We start from the raw sequence: 24,080 nt of genomic DNA on the forward strand, positions 1-24,080 counted from the left end.
TGGCATTTGTATAATATTTCTGCCCTTTGCCTCCTTGGTGATGGAGTTTACAGCAAATAGAGATATTGTTGAAGTAAATTATTGTAGTGTACCTTGTAGGCTACTTTGTCTTGGTGGAGAACAGGGCAAGTATTGGATATTGTGTCCAGCTGCAAGAAAGCAAATTGTTCTGTCCACAATAACATTGAGCTTCTTACATGTTCCTGAAGCTCACTTATCAGGCTAATTGTTGTGTATTCATCATAGTCCCTACTTGAACTTATAGATTGTGAGAGGATTTAAGTGTTCAGGAGATGAGCCACATGTCAGAGTATGCAATCTCTGCCCAACACTTGTAGACATTGTATTGACAAGGCTGATCCAATTGAGTTTAAGATCAAGATGTTGATGTTGGGATATTTAGCAATGGTGAAGATCAAGAGAGATAAATCGGCTTTTCCTTGTTAAAGATAGCCATTCCTGATCAATTGTGTGACACAAATGTTACTTTCCACTTACCGGTTCAAGCCTGGATTTTAACTCTTTCCTGAGCTGAAAGACGGTGAATCATGAAATTGTGAGTAATCAGACAACAAAGAAAACGTCTTTAGCCAGTCGCTTATTCAGGCAAGATTTCAAGAAAATTCTTTTAAAGGTAAATGTAATGGCAAATGAATGTTCTGATGCACTGAAGTAATAATATGGCTCTATTGTGTGGTGGAGCTCCTATGCTGCGTTGTGCAACCAAGGGAAGGCCAAGCAAATCAGTAATGAAATATTGGAAAAATATGAGGCATATCTTGTGGCTACTGACAGAATACTTCCAATCTAAACAGGTACTCACTGACTGATATATTGTCCAATATATCAAACAATGTCAGCATAGGATTTCTTACCCTAAGAACATAGAACATAGAACGGTACGACACAGAAACGGACCCTTCAGCCCACAATGTTGTGTCGAACCTGACGCCAAATCAAACTAATCCCTTCTGCCTGCCCTTGGTCTACATCCCTCTGTTGCTTACATATCTATACGCCTATCTAAAATCCCTTAAACACTCCTAATGTATCTGCCTCCACCACTCCTGGCAGTGTGTTCCAGATCCCTACCTCTCTGTGTAAAAAAATCTTGCCCCTCAAATCTTCTTTCAACTTTTCCCCTCTCACCTTAAATGCATGCATCTAGCATTAGACATTTCAGCTCTGGGAAAAAAATCTGACCGGCAACCCTATCTATGCATGTCATAATTTTATAGCCTTCTAACAAGTCTCCCCACGGACTCCGCTCCTCCAAAGAAAACAACCTGGTTTTTTCTAGCTCTCCATTAGCTCACACCACCCCAATCCAGGCAGCATCCTGGTAAGTCTTTGGAGAGGTGTCCAAAGCCTCCACATCTTTCCCTGTAATGTGGTGACCAGAACTGAATGCAATACTCTACATGTGGCCTAACCAAAGTCTTTTAAAGCTGTGACATGACATCTTGACTCTTGTACTCAATTCCCTGACCAATAAAGGCAAGCATGCCATACACCTTCTCTACCACCCTATCTACTTGTGTGGCCACTTTCAAGGAGCAATGGACTTGAATGACTTTAAACTGTGAATGTCTGTCATAATGCAACAATCCCTAAATTTGCTCCATGACCTGTTGAGGATATAAAGGCTAATGATAACTTGTCATTGTGTCTGAAGTCAGGGAGTGTTCTTCTTTCTGGAAAGCATTATTGGAAGCCCTTTTAAGTAATGATACTTTCATGAGATATCTGATTTCCCCCAATTGTTCCATTACTGTCCTGAAGATTCAGGCTAAGACATAAATCTATTGCTGGAGCAGCAAGCATTCATTCATTTCTGAACTGGCGAGTCAACAATGTGGACAGACCTGGTTATGTTCCAGTTTACATCTACTCTATAATACCAGCCAGAGGTGGAAAGCAGGCTACTTTTAAAATTTTCTAATTAACTGTAGTCAATGATATTTCTCCTGTTCATGTCCCAACTGAGGTCATCTAGTTTAGAACACGAGACTTACCTGGTTTGTGTGGCGCAACATCACAACATGCATAATTTCTGTTGCTTGTACTTGCTTTTCCATTCAGGCCATATTAAAGTTGAAAACAGGTGGCATAGTGAAGTATCGCTGGCCCATTCCACTGAATTTATGGTAGCATCTGGCTTCTCTCCATGGCAATCCAAGTGGTGAACTCCATTCTGAGCCAATGATTACTGGGACAGGCTGAGTAGGAATCAGGCGATACACAGCCACTTTGTTATACATACTTCAAGAATAAATTTAAGAGAAACTCAGGAATGTGCTTTGTGCAACCCTCTTCAACAGGGAATGATATGTGACTTCAGGAGAGAAGGAGTTAAGAAGAAAATATAAAGTGTAAAATTGATAACGTTGGCATTGGAAACTTTAAGCCAATTAATAGTAAGCATTATTATGAACTTTCTTGATGTGTTTATAAAATTTATTTTGAGTTGGAGAATTTTTCAGTTTATTCAAGAGCACAATGTCACTTTTGTTATTAAACCTGAATGTGACACCCTGAGAGTTTTTATTCAGTATTAGTACAGATATAAAGAACTTTGTGTGTCTTCCGTTGCCAACCGATGACCGAAAGGATACTGTATGCACCTGTTCAGCAGCCGTACGTGTTCACAGAATGGGTTCCAAGGAGACACATTTGCATGTGAAATGCATGGCTTCTTTCTTGGTCAAAGGAGGTACTGGGGCATGACAAGTTCATATTGTTGTATTATGACTTCTATGCTCTGCTTTGTGTTTATGCCTTATTGAATAGCCATTTGTATAGATGCATCAGATCTTTCAGAATAAAGACGCCTCTTTCATTTTGCTGAATAAAATCTAGTCTTTTGAGAAAAAAATACAGAGTAGCTATACAAGATTGCACTGTAGTTTACTGCATAGATTACCGTATTTAAAATAATGTTCTGTTTGTATGGAGATACATTTACTGATTGCAACCATTCTGTTGTTGTCAACTGCTTTGACATTTGACCTGATGCTGCCAATAAAGGGAAACTTTGTGTATTTGGAAACAGCTGAAGGAAGACATGGGTTGGTAAATGCAAGTATTTACAGAGATGATGTCATAGTGGTAATATAACTGGACTAGTATTTCAGAAACCCAGATTAATGCTTTGGGGACATGGTTCAAATTCCACCATGTCTGATGAAGAGATCTGAATTCAGTATAGATCTGGAATTAAAAGCTAGCCTCATTATGACTGTGTGTTAATCTTTGTTGAAAACCAAACCCATCTGAATGATAAATTCCCTAAGGACATCTGCCATCCTTACCTGGTATGACCTATTGTGATACCAAACCCACAGCAATGTAGTTGACACTTAGCTACCCGTAGAATTTCCTGAGCAAGTCAATCCATTCAATAGCAATGAGAGATGGTCAATGAATTCTGGTTTAGTCAGCAATGCCCACTTGCCTGCAACTGGCCCATATTCCTCCAAACCTTTGGTAGCCATGTCCTTCTCCAAATGTCTTTTAACTGCTGTAACTGTACCTGCATCCATCAGTTTCTCTGGCAGATTATTCCTCAAACAAACCACTCACTATATAAAAAGTTATCCCTCATATCCTATTTAAATCTTTCTCACCTCACCTTAAAAATATACCCCCTAGTTTTGAACACACCTAGCCAAGCAAAAAGACCTTTGCTATTCACCTTATCTATCCCCTTCATAATTTTATAAACCTCTGTAAAGTCACCTCTCAGCCTCCAACACTCCAGTGAAGGTAGTCCCAGCCTATCTTTATAACTCAAACCCTTCATTCCTGACAAGATCCTGGTAAATCTCTCCTGTACCTCTCCAATTTAATAATATGCTTCCTGTGAGCAGAACTGTACATAATAGTTTAGATGAGACGTCACCGATATCCTGTACAACTTCAACATGATGTCCCAACTCCTGTACTCAAAGATCTGAGCAATGAAGGCAAGTGTGCTAAATGCCTTCTTAACCACCCTGTCCGCATGTGTTGCAAATTTCAAAGAATTATGTATCTGGGTCTCTTCTGTTCTACAACACTACCTAGGGCCCTACCATTAATTATATAAGTCCTGTCCTTGTTTTTTTTCACCAAAATGCAATACTTTGCATCTATCCAAATTAAACCCCATGTGCTTCTCCTCAGCCCATTGACCCAATTGATGAAGATCTCTTTGTAGTCATAGATAACCTTCTCATTTTCCACTATACCACCAATTTTTTTTGTCATCTGCAAACTTACTAACTATGCCTCTTAAATTCTCATCCAAATCATTTATATAAATGACAAGCAAAAGTGGACCTGGTACCGAACGCTGCATTTGGACATCATGTTGCTGCTCCACATCATTGTGTTACGTCATATGAGGACACAAGCCCTCAGGCATGAGCCTCCAGTTGACTCTCAATCACACCTTTAAGGAAGATCACTTAAGAGCCAGAAATTTCTGAAGTGAAAGCTAATGAATAAGTAAAGAGATCACTGCATCTCCCTCTCACACATTACCTTACACTCAGGTGAAGAGCAGATCATTTGAAATTTTACATAGAACATAAAACAGTACAGGTCCTTTGGCTCATGATGTTGTGCCGACCTATTATCCTACTCTAAGATCAAACTAACCTGCATACCTTTCATTTCACTATCATCCATGTGAATTCTGTCCAAATGAAAACTTAGTTTTACAGATATTATACCATTGGGGCCCTAATCCAGCCAATAATATTAAATCTCCTTCTAACAACTCTACATCGCCAGAAACCTTTCTGTTTTCTAAAAATTATTGAGTTTCCTGTCAAGCATTAGCTATAACTGGCAATTCCAACAAATTAGATATTAATGAGAAAAGGTTTTTATTTGGGCCCACGATATTACAACATTTCTCTTTTCCATTCAGAGCGTATGGGTTTTGCTGGCTCGGCCAACATTTATTGTCCAGCTCTAATTGGCCTTGAGATGATGGCGGTAAGCCACCTCCTTGAATTCCTGCACTTCATATGACATTACTACAATGTTGTTAGAAGGGGAGTTCCAGGGTATTGACCTAGCAACAGTGAAGAAACTGCAATGACAATTCATGATATTAGTTTTACTATTTAGAAACTTGGGTTTTAAACTGGACAAAAACAAGTATTTAAATTTGATTTGTATTGCTGCATTGTGTGCGTTAAGAAGGGAAGTTTAATTTCATTCTGAACTTGTTCTTTGATTGGTGCAGAGATAGCTAAAATTTGTTGATACATGCACTTCTAATGAACACTCACAGCCTTGGAAAACAGCTTAAGGTAAAGAGTTTAGTGCATTAGAAAAACAGGGTTAAAGAAAAGAAACTATTGTTGCTAGTGACTGGAATCCAGTATCACATGCAGAAAGTGAGGCACAGTGCACAGTTCCAATCAAAGCAAAATGGTGCATTTAGCAGTCTCCAAAAAAATCAAGGTTGGGAACAAAGTTCTTAGTGGTGTATGAGAAGAAAACACTGGATGCAGAAAACTGCTAGAAGTTCATGGTATAGAAAATCCAAGTGTTTGTTCTGCATGTGTTTAGAAATCATGAAAAGTGCCCGAAACAAATTACAGTCATGCCAACTGAATGAGGAACTTTAAAGTGAAGATAGGGTGATTTTTCACTGTGATTTTAAGTATCTGTCAGGTTGTTGTTGGTGGTAAAAGGGTTGAATATTCACATCTGGTATTTGTAAGAAGACTGTATCGAATAGTTCTTGTGTAGTGTAATGTGATTAGTGTTTTCTTTTCATTTTGTTTATAATTAATATCTAGGTTCTTTTGTTAAAGGGCATAGACAGTGCATTAATTTTAAATTGAAAAGCAAGGCATTTAGAGAGGATTTGGAGGAAAAACATTTCCATCCAGAGGGTGGTGATGATCTGGAATTCATTGTTTGAAAGTATCATTGAGGCAGGATACCTCATTACCATTAAAAAATACTTGAATGGGGTTGAAGTGTCACAACATTCAAGACTTAGTGTAAGAAAGTAAAATGAGTGTAGGTAGTATATTTTTGGTGATATAAACTTCATGCGCCAAAAGGCCTCTTCTGTACTGTGTGGTTTAATGACATCCTCATGTCATTATGTTCTTTGACTGACCACCATATTATGCAAATAACAACAATAAAACTTATGATCTGGTATGCAAGGTCTCACTTTGGGATCTGACTTGTCCAGTATTACAATCAGTTGGGATCATAACAAAAGCCCAATACAGTTCCATGTCAGGATGGAGTGTGACTTGAAGGGAACTGGCAGGTAATGGTTCTCACCTGCGCCTGCTGTCCTTGTCCTTCTGGGTGGTAAAAGTTGTATCTTTAAAAGGTGCTGTTCTAGGAGCCTTGGTGAGTTTCTGAAGTGTCTCTTGTACACAGTTCACACTGCTGCCACTGTGTATCAGTGGTGGAGAGCGTCAATGTTTCAGTGAATGAATGGGATGCCAATGCAGATTGCTTTGTCTCAATGGTGTCTAGCTCTCAGAGTGTTGCTGGAGCTGCATTCATCCAGGCAAATGGAAAATATTCCATCATACTTTGTACATGGTGGACAGGCTTTGAAGAGTTGAGTAACTCACTGTTGAATTCCCATCTGACCTGCTCTTGTGGCCCAAGTATGGTTGGAATGGTAAATCTTGAGTCATTGCTAAATTTGCATTGCCAACCTCCCCAGATTTCCCTAAAACCTCCAAGTATTCTATACTAGTATCCAGGTTGTCTCAGAAAAACAATGCAAAGCGATTTCTTTTTTTCAAAACACTTTGGGATATGAATTTACAGAATATGAGCCTGAAAAATAAAGGTATTGACTGATAGTGAAGATCAGGTATTAATGAAGAGTCTGTCGACATTCTGATAGATGTAGGAGTGTGATATACTGCAAGGATGGGAATTTTGGGCAGCACAGGTAGAGATGATAGGCTATGTGATGAAACCAAGAAATATGCCGAGTCAGGGAAGATCAACCAGCCCCAACAAGTTCCTGACAGCTGTGATATTGGGTGGGTTGGGTCTGAGTCAGGGATTCTAACTGGGAACTAGTTTTGAGCTGATGAGAGGACAGAGTTGAGTAAATTTTATACATCACTTCCACCCTGCCAGCCAGCTTTGGGTCAAAGTTTTGGATTTTAGACCTCCCACTGTCACCAGCATAGGTCATTAGAATTGGAGGGAAGGATCAGGCCTGTCCCTAAAGATGGTTGGAATCCTGGGAAAGCAGATGTACAGATGTATAACTTTATGAGATCCTGGCAATTCCTGTTGCTTCTGGTCCTAGTGAGGAAATCCATAGAAGTTCTCCTCCTCTTTACTGCCAGCATTAATAGTTGACTGTTAGAATACTATGATATGAAAGAATTCCTGTTTACACGCATTATTGAGGCTCCTGCCTTAAACAAATGGGTAGTTTAGCCACTTTAACAAAGGGCCCAACTGAGATGGCAGTGGGCAAAGAATCAAGCAATAACCAGGCAGCAAGTCATTGTGCAGCTATTTAGCTGCATTCCAGTCCTGTTTCCACCAGGCAGACATTAATATTCTCCCATTGCTTTGCATATTCCCAAAGATACAATGCCAAGAGGCAGGTCTTTGGCTTATTGTCAGCTGATGCTGCATCCCAAGCCAGTTTTTGTTAGTGGCAATTTGCCATTGCTGTCCACCCTCAGCAGCAAGGCAAAGAGGCAGCTCCTAACTTCACCTTTGCCAGTGCAGAAAGTTAACCCATGCTGTTAGCATTGTTCTGAATGGCATACCAGTCGTGTAGCCAACTGAATTAACCTATTCACTTATTCCATGTTTAACAGTCGACACACAAAACACAGCAATATTGTATCACTTGGCGTGTGCAATGCTGTGAGAAATATTCAAGTGTCTATGAGCTATCTTAGAAGGAGAATAGTCTAGAATGGTCTAAAAGGTATTAATAGATCCATTAGTAGATGCTCAAATAGCAAACACTGCCGCAACCTCCCCTCCCAACTACCAGCACCAACTTGGCAATGAACAAAGTACTTCTGGGAAAACACACAAACCCAGAGTTAGCGTCACTGCCTCCAAACAGCAGATGTATCATTTCACCCTGTCTCACACAGGTGGGTGATCAATTTTGTCCACTGTATTGCCACAGGATACAAAACGGGATGCAACATTGCCCATGGTGCTACAACCCTCCCTTAAATTAACATCAGTTACAGTGGTAGAAATTGCATCTCAGAAATGAGTAGACCGATCATTTCCCATTGCTATTGTTTGGCCATTCCTCATTCATCTACAAAAGAAGTTGGCAGGTCCACTACCTAAACCACATAATGGTGACGTCAGTCACACTCACCACAGTATGTTTGCAGCTATGAATGCTAAAAACAATTGTGTACTTTTTTTTCCCTTTTCACTTATGTACATTTGGTTTAGCTGCCGACATTACACCACTTTTACTGGTGTGCATCTTTACACTATATTTAACAAGGGGGAGAGAATAATCTCGATTGTTTCCTTTCTTTTAGCATAAGCAGTGAGAACTGGCTGGATTATTTATAGACTCCTGGCTTGCAAGAGCTATTGATTCCAACCATATGAGGAGCCAAATTATCATACACTCAACTGAGAATACAGACAATGAAATCACCTATGTTAATTACAGTATTTACTGATGACAGTTGAAATCTCTTGTCCAGGCATCATCGGATTGTTAATAACAAAATAACAAAACTTCAATTAACTACAGGCAATTTTAAAATTAACATGTACAATTACAAAAAGAGATATTAGTTATTGTGAATTGATTTGAAAGCTGCAATGTAATCTTTGGGCAATGGTTATTAAGCATGGTTCTAGGTGACTTCTGTCAAGTGTCTATGAGCTATGAGGAACAGATGTGATATATTTGGCCGTATTTGGAGTATTGCATACAATTCTAGTTGCCCTGCTATTGGAAGGACGTCATTTAACTGGAAAGGTTGTAAAAAAGATTTACAAGGATGTTACCAAGACTGGAAGGTTTGAGGTATAGGGAGAGGCTGGATAGGCTGGGATGTTTTGCCCTGCTGTATAGGAGGCTGAGGGGTTACATTATAGAGATTTATAAAACCATGAAGGGCTTGGATAAGATGAATATCCAAAGTCTTTTCCCAGGGCTGGGGAGTGCAAAACTACAGGGCGTAGGTTTAAAGTGAGAGGGGAAGGATTTAAAGGGGACCTGAGGGGTAACTTTTTCACACAGAGGGTGATGTGCGTATGGAACCGCTACCAGAGGAAGTGATAGGGGCAGGTACAATTATTAACGTTTAAAAGATATTTGGATGGGTACATGGATAGGAAAGCGTTAGAGGGATATGGGTCAAACACAGGCAAATGGGACTAGTTCAGTTCAGGAAACCTGGTCAGCATGGACAGGTTGGGTCAAAGGCCTGTTACCATGCTGTATAAATCTATGACTGCATTTTTAGTACTGTAGTGCCACTTTAAACATTTGAGAACAGCAAGGATGGGTGGGGAGGGAATAAAGTCTGAGTTCTAGGGCCTTGCATTGACAAGAAAGGGTTTCAAAGTTGTACAAAAGCATATAGAAACTGAGGCTTGCTTTTCCCCTTCAATAACAGCAGACAGTTTTAGGCTGCACAAGGATTTATTTGGGAATCAATAGTAACTATAGTAGTAATTAACACAGACCATTGTTGAATGATTAGTAGTTCTAGTATAGACACTGTAAGCCCATTGACAACTGATTTATCAGAGCATTCTTAAGTTGATATATATTGTGTCACGTTATGCACTGACTGCTATTTTCCAGTGATCAACAGGTAGGTTTAGGAGAGATATGGGTGTTGGAGTGGGGTGAGTTACACCATAGAGCAAAGCAAATAGTTGGCTACGCATTGACTGTGTCTGCCCAATAACGTCAGAGAGCCGGCTTTGCTAGTCCTGTTAGGCACAAGGGAGAATTGGAAATTCTCACAGATCAGCCAACAACTCTGAAAGGAGAGATGTAATTTTGAATGATAGTGCGTGAAACATTTACAGTATGGCATCAGGTTTTATGTCAACGGTCAGGCCACTCATTTTCTGATATTGAAATCTTAATAACTTAGCCATATCTGGGAAGGATATTCTGCTTCCCTCAGATAGAAGATGATGTCACAACAAATAAATCAGCACATGTAGAGAGAGGAGACTAAGCAGTCAATGATGCCAGAATCACTCACTGGGTCTAACTACGATGCCAGAAAAGGATTTTAATGGGTCAAGGCCTCGTTCTGCATTCTTGGCTGAGAGCCCAGACATCCATTAGACCATTGAAACAGCTGCATCCCAAGGAAAACATTAGTTGATTAACAGCTCTCATTCCATGACCCATTCTGTCAATTGCACGATATTTAGTTAAATAAGAGTACAAGAGATAAGCAGGTTACAAGTACTTGCAGATTCAACCATTAAAATTTTAAAAGGTTTGTGTGCTTGATATTTTGATAGGGTTGTTGCAAAACAGTTTTCTTTAAAAATGGAAGATTTGAATGAATAACTTGATTTTTAAAAAGGTCATTGTAAATATAGAATTAATTAATTAATAGTGGGTGAAGGGGCAAGGAAATGCATATATTGGGAGGATGGTGACTGAGTGCCATTCGTTGCCATAATGGGTGGGATGGGCATGGCTTTGCATGGAGGGTATGGGAGGCAGTGTGAGGGTATATGAAGGGACAAAGCTGGGCACAGAGTGTATGAGGAACCAAGAAGGATCTGGATGATCAAGAAGCACCTGGATAAGTACATAAATAGGATGGGAATAGATGGATACAGATCCTGTAGCTTTTAGTATCCAAGTTCAAAACGTGGTGGAGCAGACTTGGACAGCCAAGGGGGCCTGCTCCTGTATTGTTTTGTTCTTTGTTCTTTCTTTGGTCAGAGGTAAGTGGAGGGGTGTAGCATGACATAGAGGGTCATGGGGAAGACTTTTTGAAGTACCCTTTCAAAAAACTGCATCATCCACACTTTGGCTCATGACTGCTCTGAGGGTATGTGAACGACAAGCCCCTAAACAGTCTGCCTAACTACATGAAAAATACGTTGTTTCTTTGTTTTCAATCCTTCTGTGGCCTCACCTATCCCTGTCTCTGTAAACTCCAACAGCCTCACAAACCTCCAGAATACGTGCACTCATTTAGTTTTGGTTTTTTTGAATATGTACAATTTTAATTGCTTCACAAATAGTCATAAGGCCACCAGCTGCCCAGTTCTTGAAATCCCTCCCTAAAACTCTCTGCCAAAATCAACTCACCAAAATTGACCTAACTTTAAGCCATCTACCCAAATATTGTAGCTCAATGTCAAATTTTGCTTTGTAATTCTCTTATGTAGCAGTTTGAGATAATTTACTACATTAACGGTGCTACATAAATACATTTTGTTTTGTTTCTTTGTCCACCCAGGTAAGTTTCAGCTTTAAATTCCTGCAATTCCATGGTTTACCCTCCTTCTGAGCAAAAGCCTCTCCTCCAAATGAGATCCATTTTATTCTGTCCACACTCTAAACTCCTTCTTCTGCCCTCAAAATTGGTGCAAGTCTTTGATTCAATTATATTCTAGTTAACTTCTTTGTACAATCTCAACCAAAACTTTCCCCACCTCGGTAACAGTTGCTGCATGTTTCTGTATGTGTATTGCAGAAAGTTGTTTCACACTTCTTCAAACTCTGGCACACTGCATTGGCACACAGCAACCTGGCAGAAATAGTATCACATGGTAAATTTGCTACTGATATCATTGGCAGAGGGTGTATGTGTTGTATGTGAGATGCTGGAGGCTACGCACACAACAATGCTAGCCATTTTCCCTTCCTTTATTGAAAACAAAAAGTGTTGGAAATCACCACAGGTCAGGCAGCATCTGTGGAGAGAGAGCAAGCTAATGTTTCAAGTCTGGATGAGCTCTGATGAAATGTCATCTAGATTCAAAACATTAGCTTGCACTCTTTACACAGATGTTGCCCGACCCACTGTGATTTCTAGCATTTTTTTGTTTTCAGAACAGATTCCAGCATGTGCTGTAATTTGTCGTCCTCCCTTATTCTTGACCTAATGCTCTAGCTTGTATGTGGCCTAAGCCCTTAAACACTGCAATTTGCTACCATACATCTGCTACTGCTTACGCTTATCATTAGGTCCTAATTCATGCCTCTGCCTTTTATTTGCACCCATCCAAGACTCTGGACGTGCAGCTGGGAGACACACCCTTCCATGAATATATTGTCATTCGCTCACTCACTTTGCCAAGCACCAGCACAAAGAATGGCACGTAAGCAGTATATCTAATACGTTTGGGAGCTGACACAAAGTGATTCACACAGCACCAATAAGCAGGAACAGGTGTATGAGGTTAATGTTCCTCATTCAATGGTAGCTCATCATGTTGCCCCTACTATACAACAAAGTTATACATCAGACAGACAGCAAACCATCAGATACAGGATTTAGTCTCGGGGCTGCTCTGTTCACAAAGCACAATTGATGCTTTAGCACTCCTCTTGTCTACTTGATGAGGTTGTAGTTGATCTGTAGAGCTGTTTGCTTTACTGGAATGTGTGTCCTTCCAAGAGATAAATGGGTCCTCTCTCTCGCCATAGTTATGTTCACTTGAATACAAAAGGTCCTGCTGCATTGTTCAAAGAGGAAGTTGTCGTTCTGGTGTTAGACTAACCTACTGAAGAACAGGTTGATAAGGCATTCATCTTATTTACTCTTTGTGGGAATTTACTGTATACCAATTGGATGCTGTTGTACTGAATGTCACTGCTGGTTGTAAACTGCATTGGGTGCCCCTCAGAATGCTCTAAAGTGTTACATAATTACAAACTTTTTCTACCGGTGCATCCCATTTGTTTACCTGTGCTCAGTTGAACAAAAGAAGAAGTTATTATGTTTGTGGCCACTTATCCGAACTGTAAATAAAAGAAATGATTTATTTAAGAGATAGTAGGAGCTGCAGATGCTGGAGAATCTGAAATAACTCGGTGTAGAGCTGGATGAACACAGCAGGCAAAGCAACATCAAAGGAGCAGGAAGGCTGGTGAAAGCAGAAATCTGAAGAAGGGTGTAGGCCCGAAACTGATCGTTGTAATTAAGAACAATGAAAAATAAGCTATATATAGATTTCCTGTTCATTTTCTCCATTACTTTCACAATACTGTCCCCAGTTACCCTCAATTCCCTATTTTTCTGAAACTGATCCTTTGATGCTCCTCTGATGCTGCTTGGCCTGCTGTGTCCACCCAGCTCTACACCTTGTTATCTCAATGATTTATTTAATTTTGTTTTCTAAAAATGTTTCAAATGGCATCATTTGTTCTTTTAAGTTTTGTTTTCATGTGGTGATTTTGGTTCACGAGAACCAAAGCAAAATAATGTCAAAACATACAATCAAATACCAACTCAGAAAAATAGGGAATTGAGGATAACTGGGGACAGTATTGTGAAAGTAATGGAGGAAATGAACAGGAAATCTATATATAGCTTATTTTTCATTGTTCTTAATTACAACGATAGACTATATTAAAATATTATGACTATCTCAGTGTTGCTATTGAACTTATAAATTCCAGTTTATTTGACTTCCTAGTAGTTTGTTTTCATCAGTGCGTAGTCTGTATGTCAATTTGCAGCACTCAATCATTAGCTTCGGCATTATAGTTTTCTATTTCTGATTATAATAATTCTACTTGCTTATGATCTTAAGTAAAGTTGTTTTGTTTTACTCCTACTTTATTTTAAATGAACCAAATGTTCATCCTGATTATTTGTAATGAGCTGGAGACAAAGCTAATAAAATCCTCCATTGAAAGCAGCCCATGGCAAGCTGCCAGAACATCCAGCTAAACTGTGGGGAAGTTGAAGAGAGCAGTATTAGATCAAAAGTCAACTGTAGTTGCCTCTGTAGGAAACATGAGCGAAGCCTTTGTGTTACTACTGCATTTTTCTGCTGCAACAGAGAAAAGGTAAGGCATAAGAAAAGAAAGAGTCAGTTTTTAGCATATGCTGTCACATCAGAAGAAATGTACTTGCATGTCTTCTAATGCTTGGAAGAAAATCATTGCTCAACCCACAGTATCAGTTGTATGTAAGATCTTGTTTTAAACCAAGTTTAGAAAATTAAAAGTTTGGTAAGATCTCAGATCTTCTTGGATCTGTCCAAGTTGGAACTAATCTGTTGGAAATGACTCCATCATTTCAAGATTCTATTAAATTGATAAGAAAATTATATTTAAATATAGATTTTTGGGAACATAGGACATTAAGGCAGGAACAGGCCATTTGGCCCTTTTGAGCCTGGACTAACATTCAAAGCTGATCTGTTTGTGGCCTCAACTCCATTTTTCTCTCAGTTCCACAAAACTCTTGATACATTTACAAAAATCTATCCAATGCAGCTTAGAATACATTTAATGATCCTGTCTCCATGATTTTTAGAAAATAGAATTGTACAGACTAATGACCCCTCAAAGAAATTATTTCTCCTCATCCCTATTTCAAAGGGAAATCTCTTATTTCTACTTGGGTTGCTAGTTTTAGTCTCTACCATAAGAGGAAACATCTGCTCAGTATCAATGTCCATCAAGTCACACACCTCAATGAGATCATCTCTAATTCAGCAAAACTCCAATGCATTCAAGCACAACCAACTTACCCTTTCTTCTTAAGATTAGACCTTCATCCCAGGAATGAGAAGATTGGACATTCTCTGAACTTCTTGCAATGCATTTATATGCTTTTTCAAACAAGGAGAACGAAGGTGTTCTCATCTAGATGTGGTCTCATCAAGGTCCTGTGCTTTTACTTCCAAGTACTTTCTGTATTTGCTTACTTTTACATGCCATGTCCCTTGCAATAAATGCAAAAGTTCTATTTTCCTTCCTAATCACTTATTGTATCTGCATAGTAACTGCACTCTTTTCAAAAGTGTGTGGTACTTAAACTTTACCAGATAGAAAAGTAAAAATTACATGTATTTGAATAAGATGGCACTCTCAGTGAAATTATGATCATTCTTGTCATAAAAGCAGATTACAATACCAAGTACACGAAGAGACATTAGCTGTTTAGAGTATGTTATTTAATGAGTTCTGTTTGTCCTTCCAGTGCAAACAGTTGTCCTCAATCTAGTGGTGTATACTTGCACATTCCAAGGTCCTTCACTACATGCTATTTAGCACACTGAAGTTTGGACCAACCACTGCAAAAATGCAATGAGGAAAGGTCGTTATCTAAGGCCTTTCAGCCATAGCGTACTGAGAAGCTGGTAACTTGTAGATGTGCTCCTGATATGCTGCTTGGCCTGCTGTGTTCATCCAGCTCCACACTTTTGTGAACTTGTCGATCTTCTTGGGCTGTAGGCTTGTTACTGAATGTATATGGGAAATATCACAAGTATTGCAAATGAATTGAAGCACTTAGGAATGCAACATGCGCATTTTCCATCATGCCCAATTTGAGATATCTTGGAATGTACTTTTATATATTTTATATAAGTATATTTATGCAAAATAACAGTTGTCTTCTGTTCAGTTTGAAAACAAGCAAGAATAATGTTTTTATTCAATCCAAAAACATCATGATTTATCGTGAGGGGATCAATATTAAATCCTCAGGATGGATCATATTTATCGTTGTGTGATAAAAGAGATAGGAGGGTGAAATATATGAGGTGATGATGATTATTGCAAGACAATGAAAATGGATTAAAAGCCTATTGACATGGTGATCAAGGAGTCTTCCAATACCTAGTAAAATATAAACTTTTTATTTATTCGTGGGTTATGGGTGTCATTGAAAAGGCCAGCACAAATTTCCCATACCAAGACACCCTGAAACCAAGTGGCTTGCAAGGCCATATCAGAAAGAAGTTAAGGATCTACCACATTGCTGTGCATCTGAGGCACACATATGTTACGCCAGGTAAAGATGACAGACATTTGCAAACACGATGAATTTTTAAACAACAATTGGACTCCCTTTTAATTTGATGCAAATTTCATCATCTGCCATGTGGAATTTGAACTTACATCCACAGGGATTACTCATTACTAGTCCAATGACATGACCATTATTCAACCACCTTCCCACTAGATGTCAAGAGGAAATTTACAGGTGAAAACAGCTGAGTAAACAGCATGAATTTGCAGTGTGAAATAAAAACATGAATTTGGAAGGGGAATGGATATGTTGTTTCACCAACCTGCTTATTTTTTTGTGGAAGTAGCATCTCTAAAGAGGATAGTAAAAGGGCCAAAGACTCAAAGTACCTGGATTTTGAAGAGGACGTTGGCATAGTTCAGTATGAAAAGCAACTACCTGAATACACCATGCCTTGAATTTCAATAAGCTGTGAGAACGGGTAAAAAGAAACTCTTTGAAAAGCAGAAAGCAGCTTATAGTTTTTTTATGTATTGATATCAGGCTGGTGTCAAATGCTGAGTGGGCCCCTTGCTATTTCCCAATTTATATTGAAAACTTGGATTTAAAACCTTGGTGCAAAGTGATCAAATTTAGACCTAGGCATAAGAAATGCAGCCCTAATAGCTGTCAGATACTAGATTTTTAAAAAAGGCATGTGGATAGGGCAGTAGGAGAAGAAATTGAGAAGGATTTAAAGGTAAATTATCAGAACTAGGAAGAAAAATTCACAAAAGCATGCAATCTATCACCGTAACAGACCTAAAAGTGAAACTGAAAGGTGTGGATAGATGGTTATAGACTGGGGTCTAACTTCTCTAACTACTTTCTAATAGCTGAACTATAAAGTCCCAATCAGAAGAAATTTATTTTAAATGATACAATGCTTGCATATGAAACTTTTCGCCTTGTCTGAAAACTGGCATTATTTGCTCTTCAAGGAACATTTCCTCGGAAATCCTTGTGGTCAAAATATTTCTCCAATCTCTCACCATTTGTGTGGCTTTTCTGTGAATTGTTTGGCATAACAGTGAGCTGGTTCCTTTGTGTAAATACATATCAGGTGAAAAACCCACCTTTATTTACACTCAATTCAGTTTGAATGCATGTAAATAAGACTGTGGGATTAAACTGTTAGATGGATCAAATGTAGGTCAGTCAGTGATATTTGCCCTCGCCCTACAGACTGAAACCACTCCAAGTTAAAATTGACCGCTATCCTTTATATGTAACAGCAGTTTGGCAAAAACAGTTTGTAAGAGGAGAAAGAAAATCTGATTGAACACACATTTCCTGCTCCCTCCATGCTTAAAGTGGTAGATGAAGAATCCAGAGATTTGAACACCTATATCCCCTTCCTGACTTTCTGATCAAATAGAAGCAATAATGGTGAGCAATGACTAACAGGGGCCCCCAGCAACCATGGACAGCACATCAGCGACCTGCTTGGCACATGGTAAGGAGACCCGAAGCTCAAAATAGATTGAACCTGCTGTCAGCACAATAAACCTGCATTTAGACCCATCCTTAGGGCTCTATTAATATTAGGAAACTGGCGTGCAGTGTCTTCTAGCTAGATGAAATGCAGGCTGAGTGACCACTTTATAAAAAACCAATGCTCTGTCTGAAAAAAGTGACTCAGTTGCTACTTCAACACGCTACATGCCAACATTTCTGTCTCGGACCTGACGCAGCACTGCAGTGAAGCTCAATGCCAGCTGGAGGAACAGCTCCTCATCTTTTGCCTTGGTATCTTACAGCCTTCAGGACTCAACAATTCCACAATTTCAGAACATGCACATGCTCCTCCACATTCAATACCCACCCCCACACCCCAAAGAGCAGTTTGTATGGGTTGCTTCCAGCTCAACAAACCAATTTCCATCTCTCCTACTACTTGTTAACACCACACTCGCACTTATCTCTCTTGGATATCATCAGCAATCCCTTTGTTTGCCTCTCCTTTTCCTCTTTCTCTCTATCTCTCTCTCGGCACCATCTCCACGTATTCACTTCTTCCCTACCTCCACTCACCTCTCACATGTACTTTACCCGCTGCTTTCAGTTCTGATGCTGCATCACTGGACTTGATACATTCACTCTGTTTCTCTCTCTACAGATACTGTCAGATCTGCTGTGTTTCTCCAGCACTTTCTGTTTTGGTTTGGCATTATCCACTATTGAATTACTGAGCTGCCAGTTTTATAGTTTAGATTGTTGCTAAGATTTGGTATGACCAGTCTCTCCAGTAAGTGGACTGCTGCTAATCAATGACATTGGGCCTTCCTCTTAGCTGTCTGTCAAAACCAGTATCCCAGGTGAGCTGATGAAGGGTCTAAGCCCAAAACATCAGCTTTTGTGCTCCTAAGATGCTGCTTGGCCTACTGTGTTCATCCAGCTCTACACTTTGTTATCCCAGGTGAGCCCTGTTTGATTTGCTCCATGCCAAAATGATTCAAGACAACCTTGGCAGACAAGTTTACCCAAAAATAGAAATCAAACTCGTGAGAAGCAATAAAGAAATGTACAACTATATCCCTCATGCACTGAATAAAAAACTATCCACAGACAGCTATTATTTTACGAGTATTGAATGGACAGTCAATCTTTGACAATGATAAGGAACGATGTACCTGCATTCAATGGTGCCAGTACCACTTAGTCAATTTACATCTTAAGCATTGTACTTACTTGAGAAGCTCACATTCAGAAAAGCACCTTCAGTAAGTCTACTTACTGTAAGAAAGAACTGTGGATGCTGTAAATCAGGAACAAAAGCAAAGTTACTGGAAAAGCTCATCAGGCCTGGCAGCATCTGTGAAGGGATAAAACAGAGTTAACATTTCGGGTCCGGTAACCTTTTCTCAGAACTGAAACATTCTCACCGGACCCGAAATGTTAACTCTGTTTTATCGCTTCACAGATGCTGTCAGGCCTGCTGCGCTTTTCCAGCAACTTTGCTTTTGTCCCTTCAGTAAATCTGTCCAGGTCTTTCAATTGTTTACATTTTTATTGAGAAATTTTCAACACATCTGTAGGAATTTAATCTCTGGTCAAAACAAATCCTTACCCTGAATTAAACACAGACAAGATGTACATTTTATCTCAAATTTTACCCTCAAATTTTATAAAGTACAATAAAATACACAGAAGAAAGTCAAATGTAATTTAAAAATCCAGATGTGGATTTCTATCCCGACTGCACCAATTTCCTTTGTAATTCTGCAACTCTGCTGTGAAACTATATATTATTTCTCTCGGTAATGGAGTTGACTAAATGGGACAAGATCCATTTCTATGAAAAAGCCATACCACATTTTACAGGCAACCTGCTTTGGCTCAGTAGATGGCTGACAGACCGTTGCTCACAGAGAATGAATAGGCTCCCAAGTGCAAGGCTGATAACACCACATCCTGCCCTTGCAAAGTTACTGACTGACACTTGAATAATTAATCAGCTCACCAGGCCATAACAGCCCTTACACCAGTCTATCTGATAAAAACAGAACATAGTTCACTGCTCTGCACACTGCTGGGTCACCCAACTATTTTGATTCACAGTCCAAATGCTGAGTGATGCAGACTAAATGTCTGCCAGGAATAAAGTAAGCCCCAAGCCACTTCAGTCCTGCTGATCTGTTGAAATATTTTGTCCATATGAAAAAAATCAAAACACAAGAGCAAAAATTGAGGGTGATGAGTTATCAGTGCAGCACTCAGTATTGATGCCATTACACAAAGAATGCATGCTACCAAATCAACGCGATACAGAAAGTCAACATGCCTTGATGATAAACAGAGGTAAAGATAAGGGATCCTAATGGAACTAAATTTAATGTGGTTCAGCATGGCCCAGTACATTCCAATACACTCTCCACACCTTTATTCTTCTAACACCCTGCAGGGTACACATTTACTTACTTCTCTTCATGCCTTGCACAGTATAAACACAGCAATCTGCCCAATGTTCATGCCTGTATGAAAATGATTATTCAATAAAATATACCTCTGTATAAACACAGTCATTTCTCTGACACACAAACATAACCAATCATAAACACAGTTCGCGGTCCAACACACTGTCTTATATAAACAGGGTCACCAGTCTAGCAAAAAAATCCCACACACATGGCTGTTTTTCGAACATCCATTCCTGTATAAACGTAGGCACCTTTCTATCATCTAGTCCTACATAAGCATTGCCACTTTGATGCCACCCAGATCTGTATACAGTGCTTGGAGACAGTAAGGACTGCAGATGCTGAAAGCTAGAGTCAATAAATGTGGAGCTGGAAAAGCACAGCAGGTCAGACAGCATTCGAGGAGCAGGAAAGTCAACATTTCAGGCCGAAATCTCCCCTTTTTTTATAATTCTTTAACATCCATCCAGTATATTGACTCTTTACTGAGACTATAATCCTTTGTCATGAATGACATATGACTAACATCAACAAATAACAAAGTTGGTGATTAGACACACACTAAGTTTATCATAGGTTATGGTTTTGATCTGAAACAGAAATGTTTTGAATGTAAAAACCATTGTAGAAAGTGTACTTATCTCTTAAAAGCTAAGTTATATCAGTGGGAGATAGCAAGAACTGTCGATGTTGGAGTCAGAGTTAACACAATCTAGAGCTAGAGGAACACAGCAGAGCCAGGCAGCACCAGAGGAATAGAAATGTTGTTGTTTTGGGTCCCAAACCGAAACATCAACTTTCCTGCTCCTCTGATGCTGCCTGGCCTGCTGTGTTCCTTCACCTCCATACTGTGTTATATCACTTGTAAATGTACCAAGTTGAGGTTGTAATACATCTTTGGGGCAGCATGGTAGCTCAGTGGATAGCACTGCAGCCTCACAGCACCAGGGACCCAGGTTCGATTCCAGCCTTGGGTGACTGTCTGTGTGGAGTTTGCACATTCTCCCTGTGTCTGTGTGGGTTTCCTCCGGGTACTCTGGTTTCTTCCCACTGTCCAAAGATGTGCAGGCTAGGTGGATTGGCAGTGCTAAATTGCCCATAGTGTTCAGGGGTGTGCGTGTGTGTTATAGGGGGTTGGGTCTGGGTGGGATACTTCAAGGGGCGGTGTGGACTTGTTGGGACGAAGGGCCCGTTTCCACACTGTAGGGAATCTAATCTAATCTTTGTAAAGGTATGGATTTTTTCAAGTTTATGTATATATTGATAACTATTTAGCAGGCATTCACAACATACAAGTAGATTTTTAATCCACTCACGGGATATGGGCTTCAATAGTTAGGCCAGCATTTATTGTCCATCCCTAGTTGCCCTTGAGAAGTTGGTGGTGAGCTGCCTTTTTTAACCGCTGCAGTTCATGTGCAGGTAGACTCGCAATGCGAGGAATTTGACAGTGACAGAGAAGGAGTGGTGATTTATTTCCAAGTCAGGATCGTGACTGGCTTGGAGGGGTCCTGCAGGCAGTTGTGTTTGCATGCATCTGCTGCCCTTGTCCTTCTAGAAAGAAGTGCTTTGGGCTCGAAAGGTGCTGACCAAGGAGATGCTGAAATTATTTAACTGATTTTGTCAAACCTAATCAATCTGCATAACAGTGATATTACTACTTTCAAAGCAAATGACATAGCTCTAGCACTTGTAATTCTGGGGAGTCACCATTTACAAATTTACTCTGTTATCGTTTTTCACAACATACATTGTTCTGAATTCTTGGTGTGAAAAGAATTGTATGTGCTTGTTGGCCATGATCAATATTACTTAGAATGTACAAATGTAACTACAATTGTAAAATACTACAAAGAGACTTGAACATTGATTTGGTGCAGTCAATAGCACAGGATTAACTTAATTCTACGGTGGTGAGACACGTTAGAAAGAAACTTGTCGCTTTCCTTAGAGAGGAAAAGCTTCTTGAGGCTGCTTTAGTCATTGTGTTACACCTCTGGCTCAATTCATAATACTCTTGCATTTGAATTTCTGGGTTCAAATACCACTCCAGAGTTTAAGGACAAAATGCAAGGCTGAGATTCCAGCGCAATATTAACAACAGTGGCCGCATTACCAAGAGCTGTTGTCTTTTGAACGAAAAATAAAACTTAGGCTCTCTCTGACTTTTGGGTGGTTGTGAAAGATCCCATACTGTGTTGATGTAGAGCAAGTGAGTCATCCCCAGTGCCCTGGCAAATATTTATCCCTGAACCACCACCATTAAAAATGTAGATTATTCAACCATCGTAGTCTGTAGGAATCTCGCTTCATGCAAATTTGCTGCCATGTTTCTTTTATTTTAATAGCAAATGCACTCGCAAATGTAGTTGATTGGCAATGAAGTTCTTTGAGATGTCCAGTGATAGGGAAAAACATTGTAGAAATGCAGGTTTTTTCTTTACTTCTGAAGAGATGCCAACCGAAGCCAATAATGGAATCACCTGCCTATTTTTCAGGGAATGATAATTGTGACGGGTGTCCAGAAAAGAGAAAAACACATTCCAGTGAGCAGAAGAAATTGAAATAATTAAGTTACACACAAACATACGCATATTTACATATAGTTTATATATAATGATCTAAATTATTTGTTGAGGCACACACACACACACACACACACACACACACACACACACACACACACACACACACACACATACATGAACTGAATGGCTTGCTAGGTCATTTCAGAGGACAATTAAGTATCAATCATATTTCTATGGGTCTGGAATCACACATAGGCCAAACCAAGTAAAGACGGCAGATTTCTTTCCCTAAAAGGTGTTAGTGAACCACAGGATTTTACAAATATCAAGATAAACTCACTGTCATCATCGCTGACACTAGCTTCGAATTCCAGATTTTATTCACAGCTATCTTGGTGGTATTTTAACCAATGCCTACACCATTAGCTTCTGGCCTGATAGTACGTTCACATTACCACTATATAGCTATGACTCCAAAATTGAATCTATGCAAGTTGCCTGCATTTTAAAGAGGCTGGTACGAATGAGGTAAATCCTTTTCATTTATTAATTTTGAAAAAACCCACTATGCTTCCGTTCTAAAATGAGGGGATAATTGCAATAATTAATCCATAAATACATAATATGATGTTTTGAGTTTTAGAGAAATGATGGCACACTGAATGAGACGGTGACCTCAGTGGTTAGCATTGTTGCCTCACGGGGCCATGGACCTGGGTTTAATTCTAGCCTGGGTGACTGGCTGTGTGGAGTTTGCATGTTCTCCCTGTGTCCATGTGGGTTTCCCTTGGGTGCTCTGGTTTCCTTGACAGTCTGAAGATGTGCAGGTTAGGTGCGTTGGCCATGCTACATTGCCATGTAGGGTGTAGGGATGTGCTGGTTAGGTGAATTGGCCATGGTAAATGAGGGGTTATGAGGATATGGTCAGGGGCTAGGTCTACGTGGCTTGCTTGTTGGAGGGTCAGTGCAGATTTGATGGACTGAATGGGCTCTTTCCACACTGTAGGAATTCTATGATTTGATTACAGGCAGCAGTGAAATGTAAATTCAGTTTTAAAAATCAAGAATTGGATGGTATGTCAGGAATGGTCACCATAAAATTATCACCAATTGTTGTATACACCAGTGTGGTCCTTTAGGGAAGGAAATTTGTCATCCTTTCCTGGTATGTAACTCCAGACTCACACCTGTTTGACTGGCTCATACTGCGCCCAACAACCTGCTCAGTTCATTGGAAATTCGGAAAGTCAGCAAATTTAGGCTTTTCTGGTATGCCTAAATGTTTAATAAAGAATAGATAAAGAAAATAGGTCAACACCGATGTTACAGTGATCTGTATTATGCACATGCCAATAATTCAACTCCAAAAATGCAAAAGATGCATGAGGTCAGATATCAATGTAAGGAAAAAAATTATACTTTTAGAGCATTATCAAAAACCAATGTGGGGATTTCTGGGTAGGCACACATTTATTGCCCATCTCTAATGTCCAGGAGGGTAGTTAAGAGTTAAGGACATTGCTGGGGGTCCAGAATCGGCTGTGGGCTGGACCACAGAGTCATAGATTCATAGAGGTCTACAACTTGGAAACAGGCCCTTTGGCCCACTTGCCTATGCTGCTCAGTTTTCACAATTTAACCTAGTCCCATTTGCCTGTGTTTGATCCCTA

General features: G+C 39.6%; 1 protein-coding gene across 3 annotated transcripts in view; it reads left to right on the top strand.

Moving 5' to 3' along the window:
* LOC125447272 (genetic suppressor element 1-like) overlaps window positions 1-24,080 on the top strand; it is a 277,157-nt gene that overhangs the window by 87,118 nt on the left and 165,959 nt on the right. Inside the window, exon 1 of one of the 3 annotated variants that reach the window (XM_059652856.1) lies at window positions 12,713-12,728. The exons of the other annotated variants lie outside the window; for them this stretch is intronic. The gene's annotated coding sequence lies outside the window, so the exon portion shown is untranslated. Of the gene's footprint in view, window positions 1-12,712; window positions 12,729-24,080 lie in introns of those variants that run through there. 3 annotated transcript variants of the gene reach the window in all.

The sequence above is a fragment of the Stegostoma tigrinum genome, chromosome 2, assembly GCF_030684315.1.
Source record: "Stegostoma tigrinum isolate sSteTig4 chromosome 2, sSteTig4.hap1, whole genome shotgun sequence".
NCBI lineage: Eukaryota > Metazoa > Chordata > Chondrichthyes > Orectolobiformes > Stegostomatidae > Stegostoma > Stegostoma tigrinum.